Here is a 22,126-nt window from a genome sequence, read left to right as displayed (position 1 = left end):
AACAAATCCCATCCTCTGGGGGTGGGACCCAGGCATCTCTACATTGGAAGCTTCCAAAGAGATTTCCATGGCAGGCAAGATGGGCGCCCCTGACACATGCCTTGGTGTTCCCTGCCCAGGGGTTTGCATGCGCTGCCCTCCTACTACCCCCTTGTTCGCTGAATGAATCCCTCTTCTCTTGGTTAAAGACCCAATTCAAATGCTCATCATTGAACCTTCTCTGATGCTGCCCAACCCAACCCAAGTCACACGGCCAATTCTTTCTCAGTGTTCACAAACACTTTATACATGATTCACCTTCTTTACTTTTATTATTAATTTACGTCAGTCTCCTCCACGTATATGATTGTACAGATGTCACTGCATTCAACATTATATAATGAAAACATGGGGACACAGCAATTTAGTCCATACACTGAATTGCCACCTTAAGACCTGAGAATTAACAGAAGAAAAATACATTCTTTTCACAGCATCTGAAGGAAAGAGATCTAACGCTTTTCTCTTACTCATGCTATACTCCTTTTCACCATGGATTGGAGGAATTTCAAGGAGCCATCACACAGTAAGCACTTTCCATGTGCTACGCACACATCGTCTCACGTACCTACACCTACCACTCTTTAAGGGAGGTTTTATGGTTCCCATTTGGTGACCAAAGAAACTGAGGCGCATAGAAACTAGATTATCAACACAAGCTCTTTCAACTAGAATGTGGCAGTGGTAACCCCTCTCTTTCCACTGTGCTTTAATTTGTTTCGAAACTATCAATATGTAGGTGCAATTGGCCCCCAGTAAATTATTTAAACACAGAGGGTTTTTAAAGTGAACATATTTGAGGTTTGCTTGCCTGGTGGACATTTAATAACTTAGATGGTCTTGGTCAGTTAGCATTCTCAGGATCTGTGTGGTCTGGCTTCTTAATTGTTACCGCTAACATCTCCACCAGGGTCCTCTACACAGCGACTGACACCCGGTTGGCTTCAACCAGCCCACTTGTGTCCTGACTTTGACCGCAGCGCCGATTAAAACTCATTACAGATAACCATTTCTCCTGAATACTGACTTCACAAAGCGTATTATTAAGGGTGTCTGCACCTTCTATCCAAACCACTGCACTCACATCCTCGAAATAACAACCCTTTTCCCCCAAAGTTCTGCAATTATCTCTTAAGAAGAGTTCAAGCATACATAAGTCATTTCAGAAACTAGTAATGGAAAGGCAGACCCCGTAAATATGGTGAGATAAATATGGCTCTTCCACGCAATCGGATGGGTTTGTTGCTATGAGGAAAATATCAGAGGGAGAGAAGATCAACACAAGGAAAGAAAAACTGAGCAAGTAATAACAGAAGCAGCTGTAGAAAGGGAGAGAGAGAAGAGCAGCTGATGAGTAGGAGAAAAGGAAAAATGAGGCATTTCAGTGAAAACCCATTATTACTGGGAAACAATTTTTACTATGACTAAATGTCTGTTTAACAGGACTTAACTACACAATGTTTTTTTTTTCCTAAGGAAATTCTGTAATCCTAAATATAGCTAATGTAGAATTAAGAGACAGAGGATGTGAGATGCTCCTTCAATTTGGGGATAATTAATGAAGGGTAAATCACAACTGAGCCTTACCCAAAACATAGTTTTCATCAAGAATATTGGACTCTTGGTGGAGAGGAAATAAGTAAATAATTAAGACTTTGTCATTCTATTGTTATTCTATTGTAGTTGCCCCAATCTTTCCCCCTTCGCCCTCCTCCACCCAGGCCACCCCTGGTCCCAGTCAGTCCCCACACTGTTGCCCGTGTCCATGGGCATTGATGCACATTCTGTGACTAGGCCCCTCCCCTACTTTCCACCATTGTCTCCCTCCCCCCCTCCCCTCTGGCTACTGTCAGTCTTTTCCATGTCTCTATGTCTCTGGTTCTATTTTGCTCATTACTTTATTTTGTTCATTAGATTCCTCTTATAAGTGAGATCGTGTGGTATTTGTCCTTTCTTACTTTAAAGTAGTGTTTGTGTAAAACCAAATACCAGTGATTGAGTGCCTACGGTTGTGCCTTCATCTGATAGATTGATGGCCCAGAAGGATTCTGGTGAAGGCAGTGATCATTAAGTATCATGGAATAAAAAACGACTCACATCAGAACAAATAGATAAATTTAGCAGCAGGTTGTTAAGCTGGTTTTAAATAAAGGGTTGTGTTATTGCTGAGTAAAAAGTTGCCCCACACTTGGTGCCTGTCTTAGTCCATTTGGGCTGCTATAATGGAGAATCACAGGCCGAGTGACTGGTAGGAAATTTCCTTCTTGTAGTTCTGTAGGCTGAAGTCTACGATCAGGGGGCCAGTACGATCAAGTGAAGGCCCTCTTCTGGGTCGCAGACTTCTTGTTGTATCCTTACTTGGCAGTAGAGACTAATGAGCGCCGTGAAAAGTCTCTTTTATCCAATATCAGAGCGCTAACTCTACTCATGAGGCCTCTGCCCCCATGACCCACCACTCTCCCAGCATCCCCACCCTCTCATAACATCATATTGGCGATTATAAATTCAGCATGTAAAGGTACAGTTCAGCCATAAAGCTTCAGGCCCTATTAATAGCTTAAAACAACCAACATTTGTGATCTAACACAGTTTCTGAGAATCAGGAATCCAGGAACAGCTTAGGTAGGTGGTCTGTCTCAGGGTCGCCCAGGAGCCTGTGTTCCAGCCCTTAGCCAGGGGTTTGTCATCTTCAGGCTTCGGGGGCTGGAGGCTGCAGGAGCTGCTTCCATGTTTACTCGCGCGACTATTGGCAGCAGCCTTCGTTTTCTAGCCTCCTGGGCCTCTCCTTAGGGCTGCCGTCTTCCCCCAGAGGGAGTGATTGCAGAAAGGCGGGGTGAGGGGGGAGATACACTCAATACAGAAGCCGCAGTGTCTCTTATGACACAACTTTAAAAGTGAAATTCGGCCCTGGCTGGTGTAGCTCACTGGATTGAGCACAGGCCTGTGAACCACGTGATCGCGGTTCAATCCTCAGTCAGGGCACATGCCTGGGTTGCAGGCCAGTTCCCAGCAGGGGACTCATGAGAGGCAACCATACATTGATATTTCTCTCCTTCTCTCCTTCCCTTCCCCTCTAAAGATAAATAAATGAAATCTATAAAAAATCAAAAATAAAAAAAAGTGAAATGCCACCATGTTTGCCGTATTCTATCAGTCACACAGACCAAACTTGATAGGATGAGGGGGCTTTGTTAGTCAGCTCAAGCTGCCATAACAAACTATTACAAGCTCAGCGACTTAAAACAACAAAAATTCATTTTTCATGTTATGGAGGCAAGAAGTCCAAGATCAAGGTGTTGGAAAATTTGATCTCTGGTGAGGGGCTTCCTCTGGTTAACCACCTTCTCTCTCTGCTGACACGGCCTTTGTTCTGTGCGCCTGTGCGTGTGGGAAGGAGAGGAAAGGATCGGAGAGGTACTGGGCGTCTGTTGGCCAACTTGCCTTTCTTATTGATTAGCAGTAGCTATTTGTGTGTTTCATATAACATTCCTAGGATTCTTGGCAAAGATTTTCTCCCAAACTTTTTTAACTTTTGTTAAACAGATATTAAAAATTTAATTGGATTTATCAATATTTTATTTTATGGCTTTTGCTAAATTCCTTATAAATATTTGAACGTTTGTCTTAGTACAATGATGTTTTCCATCAGCTTAGAATAGATTTTTGTGTGTTTTTATAGTAATGAGGTAGAATTTTTTGTTCTATAATTGCAAAATATTTCAACTATGTAGAAAACTATAAAAGGTATTGATTTTTTAGATGAAGAACTAATTGCTGCAGTACCATTTATTGAATAGTCCATATTTTCTCACTAATTTTTTACTATCACCTCTGTCGTATGTCACATTTCCATATAGGTGTGAATGTGGTTGTGGACTCTGTTATGCTCTATTAATCTATTCATTTATTCAGCAGATTTTTAAGTGATAAAACAGATGTATAAATAAGTAGTTATTTACATACTCTAAACATTTCTCCTATATTCATAATGAAAGCAATAATTAGAACTAATTGAAAATTACTTTTAAAATTACATTCAAAACAGTAACCTTAGATTAGAGATATTCTAAGTAATTGCCTGGTCATGTCAATATTTTTACATTTAATATTTTTATAGTCTGAAATTTTTATAAGCAGCTCTTTAGAATTCATTGACATAAAAATACTTAAAGCTAAAATATGAGCAACATTTAAAATACTTCTCATTGGAATATTTTGCACAAGAACATGGATTAGGTCAGTTAGCTTTTTGTATGGGACACATCATAAGGTATGCGTCTCATACAAAAGACAATAGTCATGCTCAGTTGAATGTCCTTCTCCTCAGTGTGAACAAAACCTAGGACTTGCTTCTAAATAACGAAATATGGCAAAAACAATTGCATGTCACACTCTTTTTACATAACATCACATAAGACTCCATCTTAGCAGATGAAACTTAGTGAGAAACTTCCTAGGAAGTGCCCTTCTAGGGACAAAATGTGGTAACGTGATCTGCCCATGGAGGGGACCACACAGCAGGAGACCACAGGCAGCAACTACAAGGGCCTAAGTCAGGCAACGGGAAGACAGTGATTTCTGCAAACCACCTGAGGATGCTTGGAGGGGGGTTTTCCCCAGTCAAGCCTCCAGATGAAAATGCAGCCCAACTGACGTTTCGATTGCTGCCTTGTAAGACCTCAAGTGGAAGGCCCAGCTAGGACCCTCCTGGATTACACACCCATGGAAGCTGTCAGATAATAATTATTAGTGTTGCTGTAAGTTGCTAAATTTGAGATAATTTGTTGTGCAGCAATAAAAAGGAATGCATCTTTGATGTGATGCATTGGTATCTGGAGGGAAGTTTAAGTTTATCAATACATTTATAAACTTAAGGAAGGAAGGAAGGAAGGAAGGAAGGAAGGAAGGAAGGAAGGAAGGAAGGAATAGATTGGCTATAAATGATGTATCTTTAAGTTCTTTTTACTTAAAAATAAGAAGTCTTTTTTTGCAGGATAAAAGTGGGCTTCTGATTTATTTGGAGTTTTAATTCTTTTGTATAAAATACTTTTCTATGAAGATGATAATGTGTCCTGAAACAAACTAATCTAAAGTCTTACATATTCTTGTTATTGGTCATGGATTTTATCTTAACTTCTGAAATGTACCATTATTTCAGTAGCAGTCTTTTTATTCCTATATAACCTGAATAAAAAAGTAACTACTTTTGACATTTTCACTTTTGCCTTTTCCATTCCTGTGCCTTGAATGCTCATGTGTTAATAGTCCCCCTTTCATTGTGGTTATTTTTCCTGCATCACTGAAAATTTGCCGTTTAAAACATTTATATTAAATATAAAATTTGAATTTTTATTTTATTTTATAGTTTAAGTTACATGAAAACAGTCCCTTGCTTTGGCCAGTTTAAATCATGTGCAGTCAGCCTTGCCTGCAAAGGCAAACAGTATAGTTCATGGTCGTTTCCATGCAATTCATTGTTTTCCACTCACAAACAGCCCAGTCTCCTTGAATCTAAAACCGTTCTTTGTCAAACTGGCAGTTTTGTTGAATGTCTTGTCTGTGCATATGTAAGTGCCATATGTGTACAGATGAATGGAAGATGAAATACTTGCTCCCAAGGAACTGTCACACATGACAGAGACAACAACACTTGAATCCCCTACAGCAGCTCTGAAAACCAAACCCACACTGGAGCTCCTGACTCACTCTCACCCAGCCTGCCCTCCCCCCACAGCCCTCTTCCATCTCTTGGTGAAGGATAGGAGGCTGCCACCACCCTACCCTACCCTCCATTTTTTAGAACTGACTTCACCCTACATCCAATCCTATTTCTTTTTGTCAGCCCCTATATTATAAGCTGCTAGGCTCATTCCCTCTCAGACTTTCATCCCTTTAATTCTCTGTACTTCCTTCTTGACCTGAGGTCCCCTTCCACTCTTCTTTCCCAAGACTGTTTTGCCTTCTGGAACTCCCAATTCCTAGTCAACAAATTTCCCTCTTCCCTTTGTCCCGGATGTTTCTTCTGCTTCCTTCTACCCAGTGAATACAACCATGCCCTGAGAACACTACTTTGCTTTTAACTTTCTTGAAAGAGGACTCTGAGGGAGATGGGGTCAGTGCCCCCTATTTTCACTGTGGATTCCAGATCATAACTCTTTCCCTGTCTTATTAAAACCCCAGTTTTTTAGAAGTGTGCCAGACATCTGGGCTGGGCCACCCTCTGCTACTACTTTGTCACTGTCTACTGACATGAAGTTAATTCCCCTTTTGGTACCTGGATCCTGATTTTCTTGTGACACAAGTTGTTCTGTGATCTTAGGTGACTTGAAGGAGCACAGAAGAGTAGGGAGCAGAGAGGAAAAGCATTTAACAAGAAAATAGTCAGAACTTAGTTTCTAAATGTGGATATTGGAGAATAGTGTTAATCAAAGGGGGGTGAAAATGGGAGGGAGTTGGGGAGGGTTGTGGGGGAGGGCTGGGATAGGAGCAAAAAACAGAAAACTTTACTTGAACAACAATTAAAATAAACAAAGGTAAAACTAAGACATTGAAGTGAAATGGCGAGGAAAATTTTTAAAGGCACAACAATCTTAGAGTGGTCTTCATTTGATCATGAAGGTTTTCCTTTGATCTGATCATCTGGTTTTCATTTACTATCATGAAATTTTAAACCTGGAGTTTTATTACTTTATTATTGATATTGTTAGAGCTAATAGTTATCAAGTGTATGCTATGATTCTGCCTATGGATAATCTCATTATATTCTCACTACCAACTAATGAGGTAGGTATTATAATTCCCTTCAATTTAAAGGTGAGGAAACTAAGGAGCGAAGAAATTAAATAATATTTCCCATTACACACTGCTAGTAAGTGGCCGAGCAGGAAGGTAGGATAAAGTGTTCTGATTCCAGAGACTTTGATTCATTCAGCAGATTGTGAGAGAACAGACCTAGGGACATGAGTGTCCCTAGAGACCTGGGAATGAGTGTCCTCTACGAGAATCTATGGAGACAAAGCCTGCGAGGCTGCCCCATGGAGGCAATACACAATAAGCAGGAAAGATAAGAATCAACCGAACCAACTAGGCACTGGCTGGGGAATTGTGAAGGGAGCTGCCTGGCGTCATCAAGCTAACTGCCAAGGCAGTTTTGAAAAGATGTGAATCATTCTCTGCATCCATAGCTGTAGAAACAGGAAGGAGAGGGGGAGTAGGGGGAAAGCTACTCACTGGATTGGTAATGAAGACATTGTTGGTGCCTGAGACAGTAATTTTGAGAGTGTGGGTGGGAAAAGGTTGTTGGCACAAAGTAGAAATGGAACACAGAAATGTTTTGCAGACTGTCAAGTCTTTGAAAACAAAGACTAGGCAGTAGGCCCGAAGATGTTTTTTAAAGAGGAGCCATGTGCATATTGGAAGGCAGAGAGGAAAAGATTAAATATGTTGGCCAAGGAAGAAATAAATACAAGAAGAAAGTCCCTGATCAGTGACAGGAGAGTGATCAAAGTAAAAAATTTAGAGAATGGAGGGAAAGGTTAATGAGTACGGGAAGCTATAAATGTAAGGAGGTGACAAAAATGTTCTTGTGGAGATTTATATCAAGTAGCCATGACCTGGGTGAGTTATAAATTGTGGTCAGTGGCTGAGGGTGGAGACTGAGGGGATGACATGAAGGAGAGAAGAGAAGGTCTGGAATCCTGTACCATCAGCCCAATCTCACCTTTAAGGCAGGTGCCATGTATATTTTTCTTTCCTGGAGTCTTTAAGTTCTTTGAGAGAGGGATCAGTCTTGTTCTTTTATTCTTTATTGCCTAGCAAAGTGTTCTGCATCTGTAGTGTATTTTTGTTAAATTGGGCTGAACTGAAATGAATTAAGGTGACTGAAGTGACTGCTTAGAGCAATAAGAGGCACGTTGAAGTTGAGCTGTGAGTGTGTGATGTGACAAGTTGATAGAGCTTTGTGTTTTAATGCAGCTGTGCCCTGGGACCCAGGAAAAGAAGAACAGAGAAAGCAGAAAGTGGTCTAGCAGGTAACTTAGAGTGTCTGGGCTGACAACGGAGTCATGCTATGGCTGCCCATGCAATGCCACTGGTGTGAGGCTAGGTAGGCTAACAACAAGATGTCGTGATGGGTATAGGGTTCACGGAGCACCTGATGGAAAGGTCAGAAAGGAGAATATTGCCAACAAAGAACTTGTCATCAAAGGGGATTGACATCATGTTTCATTTTCTTTTCTTTCTTTCTTTTAACCAAAATACGGGCAACATTATATAAATAATAGATATAGCAGGTAAACCTTTTGAATCTTTAACTATGTTGGGCAGAACATAAAGTATCTTTTATTTCATTAGGAGGTATCTCAATTTAGTATTAAAACACTAAAAATGTGTTTTAGCATTTTTAATTTCTACATATGTGTTCAGAGAACCAAATATACATCTATTTATATATACTAATAGTTCTTATAAAATAATGGCAAACATGCGTTTAATTTTTCATTCATTACATATTCATTATACATACATACCTCACTATTTCTTTATGCATTCATCCATTAATGGACACATAGGTTGTTTCCATATCTTGGTTATTGCTAATAATGCTGCAGTGAACATGGGCTGCCTATATCTTTTAGCGTTCATGTTTTTGTTTTCTTTGGATAAATGCACAGAAGTGGAATTGCTATATCATATGGTAGTTCTAGTTATAGTGTTTTGAGGAACTTCCATACTGTTTTCCATAGCAACGGCACCAATTTACATTCCTACATTCCAGTAATGCACAAAGGTTCCCTTTTCTCCACATTCTTGCCAGCAATATTTTTTCTTGTCTTTTTCATTAGCCATACTGACAGGTGTGAGGTGATATCTCATTGTGGTTTCGATTGCATTTCCCTGATAATGAGTGACGCATGTTCCTATTGGCCATCTGTCTTTGGAAAAATGTCTCCTCAGATCTTTTGCCCATTTTTAAATTGGAATGTCTAGTTTGCTGTTGAGTTGCATGAGTTCTTTATATATTTGGGATATTAGCTGCTTATCAGATATATGATATATAAAATGTAAAAGTGTAGCAACCATATTTCAATTTTTATAATTCTAAACACAAGTGTTCCATATATGTATTTAAAAAATACCTGGGAAATGCTTACTTCAGCAACACATATACTAAAATTGGAATGATCCAGAGAAGTTTAGCCTCCTTGCAAGAATATCACACAGATTCCTGAGGCATTCCATAGTTTTAGAGAATCTTAAAGGTAGCAAGGAAGAAACAACTAGTAACAACTGGTAACAAGGGAGACTGGATAAGACTAGCAGCTGACTTCTCAACAGAAACACTACAAGCCAGAAGGGAATAGCAAGAAGTGTTCCATCTAATGAAAAGTAAAGGCCTGCAACCAAGATGACTCTACTTAGCAAAGCTCTCATTTAAAATGGAAGGTGAAATAATAAGCTTCCCAGACAAAAGAAAAAAGGCTAAAAGAATACGTCTCCACCAAACCCGCAAGAGATGCTAAAGGGACTGCTTTTAGAAGATGAAGATAAAAAAACAAAGAAAGAGGAACACAGGTACAAAGGGGAAAATGACAATGAATAAGTACCTATCGATAATAATTTTAAATGTAAATGGATTAAATGCTGTAATCAAAAGACACAGGGTAGCTGAGTGGATAAGAAAACATGACCTGCATATGTGACATGCATGACCTCAGAATAAAAGAGCTACACAGAATGAAAGTGAAGGGATGGGAAAAACATTCCAAGTGAACAGACATAAAAAGAAAGCTGGGGTAGCAATACTTATATCAGATAAAATAGATTTCAAAACGAAGGCCATAAAAGGGACGAAGGTCAGTAGATAATACTTAAGGGAATAGTCCATCAGGAGGATGCAACCTCGTAAACATACAAGCACCCAACATAGGAGCACATAGACATATAAAGACAATCTTGGAGGACTTCAAGAAAGATATTGACAGCAACACAATCATCATAGGGGATTTTAACACTCCACTGTCGCAATGAATAGATCTTCCAACAAAGAATCAGCAAAGATATGACACTGAATGATAGATCACATGTATGTAATTGATATATACAGAACTTTTCACCTCAAAGAAGCAAAATATACATCTTTTTCAAATGCACATGGAACATTTTCAAAGATAGACCGCATGGTAGGACACAAAACAAGCCTTTACAAATTGAAGAAAACTAAAATCATATCAAGAGGGTGCTCAGATCACAGAGGATTGAAATTAGAAACCAACCTCAAGGAAAACTCAAAAACATTCAAATTCATGCAGACTAAATAACATGATATTAACTAATGAGTGGATCAAGAGTGAAACCAAGATAGAAATAAAAAAGTATCTAAAAACAAATGAAAATGAACATACAACAACCTAAAACCAGTGGGACACAGCAAAAGCAGTACTGACAGGGAAATTCATAGTAATACAGGCCTACCTAAAGAAGATAGAAACATCTCAAATAAACAACCTAACCCTACATCTACAAGAACTGGAGGTTCAACAACAAACAAAGCCCAGAGTGAGTAGAAGGAAGGAAGTGAGATGAGAACAGAATTAAATGACATAGAGTCTAAAAGAACAATTAAAGGATTGCTAAATCCAGGAGCTGGTTCTTTGAAAAAATAAATGACATTGACAAATCTTTAACCAGTCTCATCAAGAAGAAAAGGGAGAGGATCCAATAAATAAAATCAGAAATGAAAGAGGAGGGGTTATAACCAATACCACAGAAATACAAAGCATTGTAAGAAATTACTATGAACAATTATAGGCCAAGAAAATGGACAACCTGGACTAAATGGACAAATTTCTAGAAACATACAATCTTTCAAAACTGAATCAAGAAGAAGCAGAAAGCCTGAACAGATGAAAAACAACTAGTGGAATGTAAGTAGTAATCAAAAAACTCCCAGTCCACAAAAGCAGTGGACCAGAGGGCTTCACAGGTAAATTTTACCAAACAATTAAGGAAGAACTAACTCCTATCCTTCTCAAATTATTCCAAAATAATCCAAGAAGAGGTAAGACTCCTAAACTCTTTTTATGAGGCCAATATCATCCTAATTCCAAAACCAGGTAAAGACATAATGAGGAAAGAAAACTACAGACCAATATCTCTGATGAACATACATGCTAAAATCCTCAACAATATATTGGCAATCTGGATTCAGCAATACATTGAAAAGATCATTCACCATGATCAAATGGGATTCATCCCAGGAATGCAAGGATGATACAATATTCACAAATCCATAAACATAATATGCCACATAAACAAAATTAAGGACAAAAGTCACATGGTCGTATCAATAGATGCTGAAAAAACATAAAATTCAGCACCATTTATGATAAAAACACTTAGCAAAGTGGGAATAGAGGGAGCATTCCTCAACATAATAAAAGCCATATATGAGAAACCTACAGCCAATGTTATACTCAATGGGCAAAAATGAAAAGCTTTTCCCTTAAGATGTGGGAACAGACAAGGATGCCTGTGTTTACCACTCTTATTTAAAATAGTATGGGAAGTTCTGGCCACAGCAATTAGACAAGAAAAAGAAATGGAAGGCATCCAATTTGAAAAGGCAAAAGTAAAACTGTCATTATTTTCAGGTGACATGATTGTGTAGATAGAAAACCATATAGTCTCCACCAAAAAACTGTTTGATCTAGTAAGTGAATTTGCCAAAATAACGAGATACAAAGTCAATATTCAGAAGTTGAGGGCTTTTCTGTACACCATCAATGAAATATCAGAAACAGAAAGTAGGCAAAAAAAAATTTACTATAGCAACAAGACAAATAAATTACTTGGGAATAAACTTAACCAAGATTATAAAAGTTCTGTCCTTGGAAATCTACAGAACACTGAAGAAAGAAATTAAGGAAGATGCAAATAAACAAAAGCATCTACCATGTTCATGGACTGGAAGCATTAACATCATTAAAATATCCATACTACCCAAAGCAATCTATAGATTCAAAGCAATTTCTATTAAAATATCAATGGCATTTTTACAGATTTAGACATAATATTTAAAAAAATACATAGAACTAAAAGAGACCCCAAATAGCCTCAGCAATCTTGAGAAAGAAGAACAAAGTAGGAGGGATCACAATACCTGATATCAAACCATACTACAGGGCCACTGTAACTGGTACTGGCATAAGAACAAGACACATAGATCAAATGAACAAAGTAGATTGCCTAGAAATAAATACATCTCTATGGTCAATTAATATTTGATGAAGGGGGCAGGAGTATATAATGGAGTAAAAACAATCTCTTCAATAAATGGTGTTAGGAAAATTGGACTGGTATATGCAAAAAAATGAAACTAGACTACCAAGTTACACCATATGCCAGAATAAACTCAACATGGATAAAAGACGTAAATATAAGTTTTGACATCATAAAAGTCCTAGAGGAAAATGGCAACAAAAATACAGATATCACACATAGCAATAATTTTGCTGATATATCTCCTAGGGCAAGGGAAATAAAAAATTAACAAATGGAACTACATCAAATTAAAAAGTTTCTGTGCAGCTAAAGAAAATATCATCAAAATTAAAAGGGAACCAACTGTATGGGAGAACACATTTTCCACTCATACCTTGGACAAGGGTTTGGTCTCAAATATATAAGGAACTCATATGTCCCCACTCCAGGAAGACAAACAATCCAATTAAAAATGGCCAAAAGATCTGAACAGACACTTGTCCGAGGACATACAGAGCACCCATAAACATATGAAAGAATACTCAGTGTCACTAGCCATCAGAGAAATGGAAATTAAAACCACAATGAAATATTACTTCCCACCAGTCAGAATGGCCATCATTAATAAACCAGCAAACAATAAGTGTTGGAGAGGATGTGGAGAAAAGGGAACCCTAGTGCACAGTTGGTGGGACTGCAGACTGGTATAGGTACTGTGGAAAACAGTATGGAATTTACTCAAAAAACTAAAATGGAACTGCCTTTGGACCCAGTGACTCCACTGCTGGAATTATACCCTAAGAATCCTGAAACACCAATTCGAAAGAACTTATGCACCCCTATGTTCATAGTTGTGTTATTTACAATATCCAAGTGCTGGAAACAGCCTAATTGCCCATCAGTAAATGAGTGGATCAAAAAACTGGTGCATTTACATAGTGGAATACTACACAGCAGAAAGAAAGGAGAAGCTCCTACGTTTCACAACAGCATAGATGGATCTGGAGAGCATTATGCAAGTGAAATAAGCCAGGCAGTGAAAGACAAATACCATATGATTTCACTTGTGAGAGGAACCTAATGAACAAAATAAACTAACAAACAAAATAGAACCAGAGGCACGGAAAAAAGGAAGAGACTGACAGTGGCCAGAGGGGAGGGAATGGGGGGGGAAAGGGTGAAAAGATGGGAAAGGGACTAGTCAAGGAACGTGAATGCAATACCCAAGGACATAGGCAACAGGGTGGGGAATGACTGTGGGACTCGGGGGTGGGCTGGGTAGAGGAGGGTGAAGGGGGGATAATTGGGACAACTGTAATAGAACAACAATAAAATGTGTTCAAAAATATTTTAAACATATCTGAGACATCTAAATTATGTGAAAAAAGGACATCTAAATTAAAAAAAGACAATGTTGTTGATGGATGAAGCTATTAATTACTTCTATTACAGTATATTTGTTTTAGGCCAAGTCTGTTTCATAAAGTGTAGGTCATGAGGGCCTTTTTAATGGCTTTTGTATATTGCAAATTAATAATTGCTTAAGACTGGGAAATGATTTTACTATTCTAAATTATTATCAGAATTTATGGTTGTTACAACTCTTCTTAGGATATAATTTTGGTGACAAATGATTCATTTGGTGAAAGTTTTTGATCAAGGATACACTCCCCAACTATAATGGAATTTCTGTGAAAAAATAGAATATCTTTCAAAGTCTACTTTGTGACTTTTGATTTATAGAACTGTTGTATGCTGAACAGGGAGGTAGTGTGTAACAAAATTAGAGCAATAACTGAAAGATGATTGAAAGCAAGAGAAATTATAGCATAAAGTTGTTTCTTGCCAACTACTAAGGCGAACTGTTCATCTTCTCTGCGCGGAGCTTATCCTGGGCCTTCTGGTCAGAAAGGGAGCCCCCCACCCCTTAGTGTCCGTGTTGCTCCCCTCCCTCTTTCCCTGCAGGACGGTTATTGCTGTGGGCCTGCTGCCCAACAGTCGGGCTCCCTGCAGGTCGGACTGGGCTTCTCTCTCTGCCTCTGAAAACAGCAGTTGGTTAGAACATGCATATTAACTTATTGTCTCTGTAACATAACATCTGAGTACCCTCTACAAACCGGATGAAAAACAAAACTGTTTTTAAGAGCCTAGGTTAAAATAATTTAGTTACAGTTTGAAAGGAGTCATTCTAATCCACAGTTCTTGGCAAGTCACAAGGAAAGCATTGACAGATTATGTTGTCATTGGATAAAAATATTATTTCCCTTCCAAATTATATTATTTGAGGAATTTTTATTTTAGTGGCTTTTCTAGATCCATTTGTGATAAGAACAAGTCAGGTGACCCCTAAAAATAACTTTGCCTATATTCTAGTGTGAGTTAACATCTGGGAAACTGCATTTCCAGCTAATTGTTCCTTAGTATATCTTAGGAAAGTCTAGTTTATTGATTCTGTTTCCTCCTATGAAATAAAGACTCCCCACGACTTCATTTTTTTTTATTTTGACCCAGCACTCACTGAACAGAGAAGACTGATGTGGTAGTCACTGGGAACCTGGAAATTTAGAATCCAGAGGAATCACTTCAGCATCCAAACCTATGAACTGCTTCCGATTCTTGAGCATCTCCAAAGGGAAACGAAGCTTACAAAATCCCGCTAACCACCTTGCATTGAGCTATCACCTTCGACGCACCTTTGATATCCTCGCTTTTCGTTAAAGGGGGAGATGGGAAGCAGAAAGGGTATCGTTTCATTCACACAGACTTTGTCTGGAAGTGCGGCTGTGATATGATTTCTGTCAGGAACAATCTGCTTGATATTCCTCTGCCTTTGCCTGGGAACGCAGAGTGGTCTGTCTGTTTTCTGTCCCTGGGTGCTGGGATACGCCGCCTTGTCAAACAGCATTTGTCTTCACTCACTACCTGCCTGTTGAGTGGAGCTCAGCCTCACCGCGGTGGCAGAGAAAGCCTGAGGCTGCGCGGCATCTGTCTCTTCATGTAATTAACTGCAGCCCTGGATAGGGAGCAAAACGGAGATTTTGTGCTGTGAAAGGGTAATGTGTCTAGACAGGAGTTTCTAAGCAGGGGAAGGGTTTGTTAGTGTTTCTGTTCAAACAAGAGGACACAATTTTTTTGCCTCAAAATGTTTTGAAGGCAAAGGGTCCATTTGCTTCCAAAGCAAACTTGGGAATACTCAAGCAAGGTACCTTCAATGCTCCTTCAAAAAGCCTTCGCTTGACAATTTTAGCATCAAAATAATGATAGTAATAAATTATAGACCTGTTGAATAAAATGATGATAGAATCCTGAGTCAATACCGCCATAAATAAATGAATAAATAAATAAAAGATGAAGATTGGCTCTCCCTTAGATTAGAATGCCAAGTAATAAAGGTTGAAGGGATGGTGGAGTTAGAAAAATCACCAGTTCGGAACTGTCACGTAATAACGGATATGAGCAGGAATCACCGATGGATGCTAATACCAGTGGATGAAAGTGTGATGGGAATGAGGATATGTGTAGTCTCAAATTCTCTCCTCACAAGCTACTTATGTTTATATATATATATAAACAGGCTATATATATACCCTATATATATATACCCAGGCTATACTATATATNCTTAGATTAGAATGCCAAGTAATAAAGGTTGAAGGGATGGTGGAGTTAGAAAAATCACCAGTTCGGAACTGTCACGTAATAACGGATATGAGCAGGAATCACCGATGGATGCTAATACCAGTGGATGAAAGTGTGATGGGAATGAGGATATGTGTAGTCTCAAATTCTCTCCTCACAAGCTACTTATGTTTATATATATATATATATATATATATATATAGTATAGCCTGGGTAAAGGAAATACAGGGAGCCTTTTCTTTTTGTAACTTTTCTGTAAGTTTGAAACTATATCACAAGAAATAAGTACCAAAAATAGAATTCACGCGTAGTCTTGGTTTTCCTCCCAGGTGATTGGAGCATGGCTCAGGCTTGGCTCTCTGTAGCGCAGTATTAGGAAAAATCACTCTGCTACCCAGAAGCTTTACTCACTTGCCAGCTGCCAGCAAAGCTTCACTAATGTAACATGTTCCACAGTCAAAACCTGCTCTCTCTCGGGAAAAGAGGGGCATTCTGAAGCCTTGCCTTTTACAGAGACCCACTTAGAGACTTGCAGTCTGGATGGATTTCTAAGGGAAATGTGAATATCTGCATGCGTGGTTCCCTGACACATTTTATAGTACCCTTTGACTTTACAGAAAAGGGCCCTGAAATTTAGAAAATGAATGCTTGCAGTTCTTCCTATGTCATTCTTAATAAGCTTGCTTTCAGTAACTGGAGGGCAAAGAATCCTCCTCTTCTAAGACCTTATTGTGCAGCCATAGACGCCTTGATAATTGCTTGAATAAGAAAAAGAGACTAAATATTATAATAAAGACTGCAAATGGTGTCGAAGACAATTATACTCTTGCCTGGATATATTTGGTATTCATTTAACATAGGGCATTGTGATTCTTGAATGCATGGACTTATAATTTTACTTAAAAATTGGAATTAAGCAATTCAGTGTGTGTCTGAAGGAGCAGGCATTACTCCTAACAGGCTTCTTCATGCAGCAGTGGCTTTGCTGTTGCCTCTTCAGGTCACAGTGGGCTTGACTGTTCTTTCACAGCCAGGATGGACAGTACTTCCTATTTGGAGCTATGACCTTGGACTTATCTCTTCTTTATGGTTGGTGACTTTAGAGGTAGGCTAACTTCTCTCCCAAGGGGAAAACAAGTCAAGTCTGAAGCATCAGTGCTCTTTGCAATGTGATCTAGCTTGCCAACATTGAGAGATGGTCTCTGGTGTGCTCCTGAGACCTCCAATCGTTGTTTAATTTATGGGCATTTGTATTTTCAGTATATATTTTATGCTGAAAATACTTTGAGTTCTGTATTTTCCTAGAAATGTAAGTTCTCCCTCCATCATTTCCTTTGTTTTATGATAGAAGATGTCTGTAAGAACCACATTGTCTGTCCAGACTTGTTATTTTAAGGGTTGAGAAACTCCTATTGTAAGGAATAAGGATTGAGTGTCAGGAATCCCCAAGTTACTCGGGGTCATGCTCATCGATGGGGTTGGAGTGGGGGCCAAGGGCTGCGGGTTGCCAGGCTAGTGTTATGTTCATGTGTTCTCCCTCTCACAATAACCAAAATTCTCGTCCACTTCTTGTCCATTCTTGGAAAACAATTTCAAGTAGAATATTGAAAATTCAAGTAGAACAATTTCAAGCTAGCAATTTCAAGTAGAATACTGGAAAAAGTTGTAATGCTTGTAAATCTTTTGGTTTTGATATAATTTTAGGTTTACAGAAGAATTGTAAAGATGATAGAATGTCCCTGTATCTTTCACTCAGCTTCCCCTAACCAGGGCAGTTATCAAAGCTCAGCCGTCATTGGAACAATAATACTAACTAAACTACAGACTTTATCAGTTTCCCTGGTCTTTCCACTAATGTCCTTTTTTTTCTTTTTAAATTCTGGGATCCAGTCCAGCATACCACATCGTCTTTAGTAGTCATGTCTTCTTATTCTCTTGTTTCTCAGTATTTCCCCATCTTTTGTACCTTGGACCCTTCTGCGTAGTGGTCATGTATTTTGTGGAATGTTCCTTGGTTGGGGTTTGTCTGAGGTTTCTTATGATGAGACGGAACACATTTTGGAGAGAAAAATATCGCAGAAGTCATTCTTGCTTTTTATTGCTTTAGATCAGTGTGTTTATGATACCATATTACCTGTTACTGGTACTGTTAACCTCGACAACTTCGTTAAGATGGTGTCGGCCAGATTTCTCCACTGTACAGTTACTGTTTTTCCCTTCCCAACTCTATTTGTTGGAAACAAATAGTTTAGCCTCCTCAAATAGTTCCTCTTCTCAAGAGGAGAATTAAGCTCTGTCTCTTGGAGGAAAGACTATTACAAAAACTGTAGACATAGTTAAGATACTACAATAATTAATAAGTATTTGAGGAGAGATACCTTGAGGTTATGCAAATGTCAAGTTGAAGTTTTTCCTCGTTGATTTAGTTATTAGTGGATCTTGCCTATATTTCATATTGCTATGATGTTTTAATGATGAGTTTTTATTTCACTTATATTTTCTACATTTATTAATTGGAATTATTTTGTAAGGAAGATTAACCTGTTCTTTCCCATTTACTTCTTATTCAGCCTTTTGATTATATCCATATGGGCCAGGGGATATTTATTTTATTAATTGAATGGTAACCTGATACTACCATTTATTTATTTTTGCTCCAATTATTCATTTAGCCACTGGGAGATATTTCAGTTTGGCTTCTGTGTGCTTTTGATGCCATGGTCCCCTGCCCTTTTGCACTCCTCCTTACTTCCTGGTGCTGCAAGATGCTCCCAGACCATCTCCTGTGTTCCCTGCTCAGCCATCGAAACAGCCATTCCTATTGGAGAAAGCTGGTTAGAAATCAAGGTCTGGGTGCCAGTTGTGCTTTTTGCCATTGGGGTGTCTATCTCCAAGGCCACCTCAGCCGACAGATCTAGGAAATATATGTAAACATATTATCTTTGTTAACACATGAGTTTATTTCTGTGTGTATTTCTGGTGAAACAAACATTCACACTGATTCGTTTGAGTCTGATCCTGCACTACAAGGTTCGTTCTCATATTCCCATCATAGTTATTCATAAGGTTATTTGAAACTTCTTTCCTCAACAGTGAGGAACTTATTATGTATGCTGTATTTTCTCATTTGTTCCACTTTAACGTATACAGTCCAGCATAAGTAATGCCTGCCTGAGTGTGGTTGGTAGGGTAATAATATGGGTGTAATAATTTATAGTTTTAATTTGAGCATTTCACCTCAAATGTCATATGGTGTGCTGGAGTGTGATATTGTTATGTCACAGAATTACATGCTATGATTTTGTAATAAAAAGGGACATTATTTGTGCCAGACCCTGTATATGTAAGACTGTCATATCTGCTAAACCTTAATACTATGTGAAACAAATTTAACTAGAGTGCAATGTCTGTGTAATTTTTTTGTCATTAGCCTTCTAAAATCTAGAAAAAACACTTGTTTTCCATAGTTATTTAAGTCAGCGTCTTTCTTCCTTACTCATTCAGTGAGGCCGTATTACCTATTTATAACACAGTTAGCTTGGTTTACTATAGTCTGAGTTCCACTGAGATTCCCCGAAATCCTGTTTGATTTTGTTTCATATGCTTTGTTTTTTAATTTTCAAACAGCAGAAATTAATCTTTCTGTGGGTTTTGACACATGCATCTTTTTGTGTACTCACCACCCAGTACCGTAAAGAACAGTCCGATCACCCTAAACCGTTTCCTTGTGTCTCCTTTGTAATCAGCCTCTCCCCTTCACATCCTTCCCCGGCAACGTCTGATCCCTTTTCTGTCCCTACAGCTTTGCTTTTTGCATCATGGCATGCATGGAATCATAGAATATAACAGCTTGTATGTTTGGCTTTTTTCATGTAGAAAAATAAGTTAAAAAATGTATCCATGTTGCCAGATGCGTCAACAGTATTGCTATGACTCGGTGCGTTGTGTGGAGACCGCAGAGTTTATGTGTTTCCCTGTTGGAAGACATCTTCATGGTTTCTAGTTTTGGGTGATCCTAAATAAAACTGCTATAAACATTTCCCTGCATGTTTCTGTGTGAACATAAGTCTTCTGTTCACTCAAGAAAATGCCAAGTGTTTTGGTTGTTGGGTCATATGGTAAATATATATCAGCCCAACTGGTTCCCAAAGTTGCTGTACCCTTTGGCATCCCCATGAAAAATGAGTGAATGTCCTCAGCGGCAGTTGGTGTTGTGTGTTTTGGGGTTAGTTCTCTTCCGTTGAAGCCATTCTGATAGGTGGAATGGGATCTCATTGGGGTTTGGGTGTGCGTTTCCCTAACTAGTGATGTTATGCCGTCCTGCTCTGCCGCCCTGTCATCTCCATGTCTTCTAAGCTGAAGTGTCATCTCTGTATGGATCACTTGTCATTTTAAAACGTTGTTTTTTTGTTATTGTTGAACTTTAAGATTTCTTTACATACTCTGTGTACAAGAACTTTACAAGATATATAATTTACAAATGTTTTCTCCTGGTCTCTGTCTTCTGTTCTCATCAACAACATTTTCACAGAGTGAAAGTTTCAAATGGTCTTATCTAATTTATATGTACTTAAGGATTGAGTGTGCCTTTGGTCATGCACCTCAGAATTCCTGGCCAATTTCTTTGTTTTTCTAGATGGTTTAATAGTTTTACATTGAACTTTTAGTCTATGATTTATTTTTATTGAATTCTTCTATAAGGTGTAAGGTATTTATCAAGATTATTTTTGTTTTGCTTTGTCTCATTTAGCATCATTTGTTGACAAGATTATCCTTTCTCCATTGAATTGCCTTTCTGTCTTTGTTCAAAATCAGTTGACTGTTTTTGTGTGTGTCTGTTGCTGTCACATGGATTCGTGTTCTGTCCTTTGATTCCTACCGCACTCAGCTGGTCCTGTGGCTCTATAGTGAGAGTGAGCAACTGTGTGGTGTCTATCCTCCAACACTGTCCTTTTTCGTAATTGTTTTGGCCCTTCTAGTTCCTTTGCTTTTCCATAGAATTTTCAAGTCAGTTTATCAAGTCTACAGAAACCTTGCTGGGAGCTGTGTTGGGATGGCATTGAATCTATAGGGCAAATTGAAAATACTGACATTTAACATCTTAACAATACTGTTTTCCAGTTCGTAAATATGATGTATCTCTCCGTGTCTATTTATATATATGATTTCCTTTCTTAGTGTTTTGAAACTCTTAGCATATGGATACTGCACACATTTGTAAATGATCTATACCTAAGTATTTTATATTAGTATTTCATGTCATTGGAAGTGTGTTGCTTTTATTTTAGTTTCAAATCTCAATTGTTTGTTGCTGATGTCCAGGAATGTGACTGACTTTCATATGTTGGTCTATATCCTATGCTTTGCTAAGCTCTTACTTGTTCTTAGAGCTTTGCCGTAGATTCTTTGGGATTTTTTTGTATAAACATGTTACCTGTACATTGGGACTGTTTCCTTTCTTCCTTCCTTCCTTCCTTCCTTCCTTCCTTCCTTCCTTCCTTCCTTCCTTCCTTCTTTCCTTCCTTCCTTCCTTCTCAACATGCACAAATTTTGTTTTTTCTTTTCCCTCTCTTAGTTCACCGACTTTCAGTGCTATGCTGAATAGGAATAGTAAAAGATGGCATCTTTTTGTTTTATTCTTGATTTTAGGGGAAAATCATTCAGTCTCTTACATTGAACATAATGTGAGCTGTAGGTATTTTGAAGATACCCTTATTAGGGTAAAGAAGTTCTATTCTATTACTAGTTTGATGCAAAATTTTATTATGAATGCATTTAGTATTCTGTTGCATGATTTTTCTGCACCTGTTGACATCATCATGTGTTTTTTTATTTAGTCAGTTAATGTGGCAAATTACATTGATTTTCAAATGATGCATCAATCTTAAATTTCTGTGATGACTCTTGCTTAGTTATATGCTGTTTCATCTTCTTTTAGTATTGCTGAATCTGATTAGGTGATTATTTCATTGATGATTTTCTGCATCTATATTCAAGGGAAATGTTGGTCTATAGTTTTCTTTTCTGAATAGACCTTTTTCTGGGTTTGGTATTGGGTTAATGCTGGTATTCTAGCTTCTTGTGTTTTCTGGAAAAGAATTTATAGCATTCATGGTATTATTTCTTAAATGTTTAGTAGAGTTTTATATATTTTGGAAAAGTAATTTTATGTAATTTTTAATATAAC

At 38.2% G+C, this 22,126-nt stretch overlaps 1 protein-coding gene and 1 non-coding gene across 2 annotated transcripts in view; both read left to right on the top strand.

Moving 5' to 3' along the window:
* Positions 1-22,126, top strand: part of DCDC1 (doublecortin domain containing 1) — a 380,146-nt gene that overhangs the window by 269,779 nt on the left and 88,241 nt on the right. The gene's annotated exons all lie outside the window — the stretch shown is intronic.
* Positions 9,184-9,285, top strand: LOC118983232 (U6 spliceosomal RNA). Its single transcript, XR_005065669.1, has one exon. It is a non-coding gene; the product is annotated as a U6 spliceosomal RNA (small nuclear RNA).

The sequence above is a fragment of the Sturnira hondurensis genome, unplaced genomic scaffold, assembly GCF_014824575.4.
Source record: "Sturnira hondurensis isolate 20B ecotype Veracruz unplaced genomic scaffold, ASM1482457v3 Scaffold0002638, whole genome shotgun sequence".
NCBI lineage: Eukaryota > Metazoa > Chordata > Mammalia > Chiroptera > Phyllostomidae > Sturnira > Sturnira hondurensis.
Note: the sequence above shows the minus strand (reverse complement) of the source record. Positions and strands in the feature narration are given on the sequence as shown.